Source organism: Cyclopterus lumpus, chromosome 4 (assembly GCF_009769545.1).
Source record: "Cyclopterus lumpus isolate fCycLum1 chromosome 4, fCycLum1.pri, whole genome shotgun sequence".
In the NCBI taxonomy this organism is placed as follows: Eukaryota; Metazoa; Chordata; class Actinopteri; order Perciformes; family Cyclopteridae; genus Cyclopterus; species Cyclopterus lumpus.
In genome coordinates this window covers 1,951,473-1,956,383 of record NC_046969.1, presented here as the reverse complement: position 1 = coordinate 1,956,383, position 4,911 = coordinate 1,951,473, and the positions used below count along the sequence as shown (strand labels likewise).

Sequence of the window (4,911 nt, the reverse complement as noted above, 5' to 3'; positions counted from 1 at the left end):
TGATGTGTTTATGGTCTTTATTGTTTTGCTTTCAGATAAAGTTGACACCTGTCCAAACATGTGACCTTTTGGGGGCTGTTGCTTTGTCACATAATATTTGGTTTGCATAGCAGCAGTATACAATTAGGATTTTAAACACATTTTAAGTAATACAAGTAAGCACTCTTTGGGTTTAACTCACGCTTCTAGTTGTTGTGTCTATTTAAAGAGTTTCTGTTTGTCAGGGAGGGATGTATATGTGTATAGCTGTGCATGTGATGTTGACTTCTGAGTTTCTTAGTTCTGCTTTACTTTATCTTTTACTCACCATTTCAGAGGGATTTAAGGTGCAACTTCACCTACTCCAAAGGTGCAATAACATTTTAATTATTTGTGCAATTATTTTGGAATCTATAATAGTTAATTCTAGATACTAATTTTAAAAATACTTTTTATTCAGGAAGGTGTTTATGACTGTGGGTTAAATCAATGTCAACTATTTTCTTTTTTATTATAGTTTGTTTACTGTAGGGATGGGCAGATGAAGCCTTGAGAAGCATTGAGGCTTTCTTCCTATTTGTACCGACAAGGATTTGTCGCTTCGGGCTTCACTTTGAAGAAGAACAGCGACATCTGGTGGCAGACTGAAAATAAAGCAGCCGTGTAACAGTGTGTGGAAGCACTAGCACACCTCAATGTTTCAATCTCACATTTCTGCAGTAAAAGTCAATTAAAGCTGCGTGTTCATTCATGGATTTAATGTTGCATACAACAGTTATCGATGTTGTTTTTTTACATTGCAATAAAACAATGCTGGTTAATAATAAGAAACGATGTGTTCGATCCACCCCACTCAGAACATAAAAGTGTATATTGCGTGTGTTACCCACTAGAGTATAGAGGAACACTTGCAATGTAGTACAATGTGTTATCTTATTAAGGCCTTAAAGTTTTATGCCAACATATTTATATATAGTATTTGTCCTTTATAACTTCTATTAGTGAGGCAAGATGTCATAGAAGTGGCAGTGGAACATGCTTATGAACATGGGTGGTGAAAGTGGCAGAGATTTGTGCAACATTGTATTTTTCAGTGTGAAAAGTGCTTGCAGGCGTAGATCAGTGCTAAGAATACAAAAAGAGTTGTATAACATAGCCATTAACGAGGTAACATTGACAGGGTATGTTATGAAGTAAAAAAAGAAAAGAAAAAAGGCTCGGGCCTGGTCACTGCTTGGATGGGAGACCTCCCGGGAATACCAGGTGACGTAAGCATTTTTCGCTCCTGATCATTCCAACTCCAGATCACCCCAGATCTTTAAAAGGCTCTTTTGTAGGCACACTTTTGGCTTACGGCCATACCACCCTGAACACGCCCGATCTCGTCTGATCTCGGAAGCTAAGCAGGGTCGGGCCTGGTCAGTACTTGGATGGGAGACCGCCTGGGAATACCAGGTGCTGTAAGCTTTTTTGCACTCTTTCAAAAAAGCACGGGCTTATTTTCTCACTTTCAAGGCTTTCGCAAAGTGAATATTGAGTATGGCGACTGGGGTATTTTGCATGACGACAATGTTTTCACTGTCAACCCCCAGATAGTTGAAGTAGATATTGCACCCCCCAAAAAGTGTTTTCTCTTCTTCGGGGGAGGGAAGGGGGGCCCGGTTTAGGTCCTTGCCTAAATTGATGAAAATAAAGTCCAGAGACGAGGCGCTCTGATTTTCAAAGAGTCCACTGCAGATAGGCAGCAGGGCCCTCTGCTGTTTGTAAGCACACGTAAGGACAACGTGCTTGCAGGCGTAGATCAGTGCTAAGAATCCAAAAAGAGTTGTATAACATAGCCATTAACGAGGTAACATTGACAGGGTATGTTATGAAGTAAAAAAAGAAAAGAAAAAAGGCTCGGGCCTGGTCACTGCTTGGATGGGAGACCTCCCGGGAATACCAGGTGACGTAAGCATTTTTCGCTCCTGATCATTCCAACTCCAGATCACCCCAGATCTTTAAAAGGCTCTTTTGTAGGCACACTTTTGGCTTACGGCCATACCACCCTGAACACGCCCGATCTCGTCTGATCTCGGAAGCTAAGCAGGGTCGGGCCTGGTCAGTACTTGGATGGGAGACCGCCTGGGAATACCAGGTGCTGTAAGCTTTTTTGCACTCTTTCAAAAAAGCACGGGCTTATTTTCTCACTTTCAAGGCTTTCGCAAAGTGAATATTGAGTATGGCGACTGGGGTATTTTGCATGACGACAATGTTTTCACTGTCAACCCCCAGATAGTTGAAGTAGATATTGCACCCCCCAAAAAGTGTTTTCTCTTCTTCGGGGGAGGGAAGGGGGGCCCGGTTTAGGTCCTTGCCTAAATTGATGAAAATAAAGTCCAGAGACGAGGCGCTCTGATTTTCAAAGAGTCCACTGCAGATAGGCAGCAGGGCCCTCTGCTGTTTGTAAGCACACGTAAGGACAACGTGCTTGCAGGCGTAGATCAGTGCTAAGAATACAAAAAGAGTTGTATAACATAGCCATTAACGAGGTAACATTGACAGGGTATGTTATGAAGTAAAAAAAGAAAAGAAAAAAGGCTCGGGCCTGGTCACTGCTTGGATGGGAGACCTCCCGGGAATACCAGGTGACGTAAGCATTTTTCGCTCCTGATCATTCCAACTCCAGATCACCCCAGATCTTTAAAAGGCTCTTTTGTAGGCACACTTTTGGCTTACGGCCATACCACCCTGAACACGCCCGATCTCGTCTGATCTCGGAAGCTAAGCAGGGTCGGGCCTGGTCAGTACTTGGATGGGAGACCGCCTGGGAATACCAGGTGCTGTAAGCTTTTTTGCACTCTTTCAAAAAAGCACGGGCTTATTTTCTCACTTTCAAGGCTTTCGCAAAGTGAATATTGAGTATGGCGACTGGGGTATTTTGCATGACGACAATGTTTTCACTGTCAACCCCCAGATAGTTGAAGTAGATATTGCACCCCCCAAAAAGTGTTTTCTCTTCTTCGGGGGAGGGAAGGGGGGCCCGGTTTAGGTCCTTGCCTAAATTGATGAAAATAAAGTCCAGAGACGAGGCGCTCTGATTTTCAAAGAGTCCACTGCAGATAGGCAGCAGGGCCCTCTGCTGTTTGTAAGCACACGTAAGGACAACGTGCTTGCAGGCGTAGATCAGTGCTAAGAATCCAAAAAGAGTTGTATAACATAGCCATTAACGAGGTAACATTGACAGGGTATGTTATGAAGTAAAAAAAGAAAAGAAAAAAGGCTCGGGCCTGGTCACTGCTTGGATGGGAGACCTCCCGGGAATACCAGGTGACGTAAGCATTTTTCGCTCCTGATCATTCCAACTCCAGATCACCCCAGATCTTTAAAAGGCTCTTTTGTAGTCACACTTTTGGCTTACGGCCATACCACCCTGAACACGCCCGATCTCGTCTGATCTCGGAAGCTAAGCAGGGTCGGGCCTGGTCAGTACTTGGATGGGAGACCGCCTGGGAATACCAGGTGCTGTAAGCTTTTTTGCACTCTTTCAAAAAAGCACGGGCTTATTTTCTCACTTTCAAGGCTTTCGCAAAGTGAATATTGAGTATGGCGACTGGGGTATTTTGCATGACGACAATGTTTTCACTGTCAACCCCCAGATAGTTGAAGTAGATATTGCACCCCCCAAAAAGTGTTTTCTCTTCTTCGGGGGAGGGAAGGGGGGCCCGGTTTAGGTCCTTGCCTAAATTGATGAAAATAAAGTCCAGAGACGAGGCGCTCTGATCTTCAAAGAGTCCACTGCAGATAGGCAGCAGGGCCCTCTGCTGTTTGTAAGCACACGTAAGGACAACGTGCTTGCAGGCGTAGATCAGTGCTAAGAATACAAAAAGAGTTGTATAACATAGCCATTAACGAGGTAACATTGACAGGGTATGTTATGAAGTAAAAAAAGAAAAGAAAAAAGGCTCGCGCCTGGTCACTGCTTGGATGGGAGACCTCCCGGGAATACCAGGTGACGTAAGCATTTTTCGCTCCTGATCATTCCAACTCCAGATCACCCCAGATCTTTAAAAGGCTCTTTTGTAGGCACACTTTTGGCTTACGGCCATACCACCCTGAACACGCCCGATCTCGTCTGATCTCGGAAGCTAAGCAGGGTCGGGCCTGGTCAGTACTTGGATGGGAGACCGCCTGGGAATACCAGGTGCTGTAAGCTTTTTTGCACTCTTTCAAAAAAGCACGGGCTTATTTTCTCACTTTCAAGGCTTTCGCAAAGTGAATATTGAGTATGGCGACTGGGGTATTTTGCATGACGACAATGTTTTCACTGTCAACCCCCAGATAGTTGAAGTAGATATTGCACCCCCCAAAAAGTGTTTTCTCTTCTTCGGGGGAGGGAAGGGGGGCCCGGTTTAGGTCCTTGCCTAAATTGATGAAAATAAAGTCCAGAGACGAGGCGCTCTGATCTTCAAAGAGTCCACTGCAGATAGGCAGCAGGGCCCTCTGCTGTTTGTAAGCACACGTAAGGACAACGTGCTTGCAGGCGTAGATCAGTGCTAAGAATACAAAAAGAGTTGTATAACATAGCCATTAACGAGGTAACATTGACAGGGTATGTTATGAAGTAAAAAAAGAAAAGAAAAAAGGCTCGGGCCTGGTCACTGCTTGGATGGGAGACCTCCCGGGAATACCAGGTGACGTAAGCATTTTTCGCTCCTGATCATTCCAACTCCAGATCACCCCAGATCTTTAAAAGGCTCTTTTGTAGGCACACTTTTGGCTTACGGCCATACCACCCTGAACACGCCCGATCTCGTCTGATCTCGGAAGCTAAGCAGGGTCGGGCCTGGTCAGTACTTGGATGGGAGACCGCCTGGGAATACCAGGTGCTGTAAGCTTTTTTGCACTCTTTCAAAAAAGCACGGGCTTATTTTCTCACTTTCAAGCTTTAGC

At 44.7% G+C, this 4,911-nt stretch overlaps 6 non-coding genes across 6 annotated transcripts; all 6 read left to right on the top strand.

Annotated features, from left to right (window-relative positions):
* The first annotated feature begins 1,327 nt into the window (after positions 1 to 1,327).
* On the top strand, positions 1,328 to 1,446 carry LOC117730198. The gene has a single exon (XR_004609423.1). It is a non-coding gene; the product is annotated as a 5S ribosomal RNA (ribosomal RNA).
* Positions 1,447 to 2,009: 563 nt separating this feature from the next.
* On the top strand, positions 2,010 to 2,128 carry LOC117730235. The gene has a single exon (XR_004609453.1). It is a non-coding gene; the product is annotated as a 5S ribosomal RNA (ribosomal RNA).
* A 563-nt stretch (positions 2,129 to 2,691) lies between these two features.
* Positions 2,692 to 2,810, top strand: LOC117730229. Its single transcript, XR_004609447.1, has one exon. It is a non-coding gene; the product is annotated as a 5S ribosomal RNA (ribosomal RNA).
* Positions 2,811 to 3,373: 563 nt separating this feature from the next.
* LOC117730218 lies at positions 3,374 to 3,492 on the top strand. Its single transcript, XR_004609436.1, has one exon. It is a non-coding gene; the product is annotated as a 5S ribosomal RNA (ribosomal RNA).
* A 563-nt stretch (positions 3,493 to 4,055) lies between these two features.
* Positions 4,056 to 4,174, top strand: LOC117730206. Its single transcript, XR_004609428.1, has one exon. It is a non-coding gene; the product is annotated as a 5S ribosomal RNA (ribosomal RNA).
* Positions 4,175 to 4,737: 563 nt separating this feature from the next.
* Positions 4,738 to 4,856, top strand: LOC117730197. Its single transcript, XR_004609422.1, has one exon. It is a non-coding gene; the product is annotated as a 5S ribosomal RNA (ribosomal RNA).
* The last annotated feature ends 55 nt before the right edge of the window (positions 4,857 to 4,911 follow it).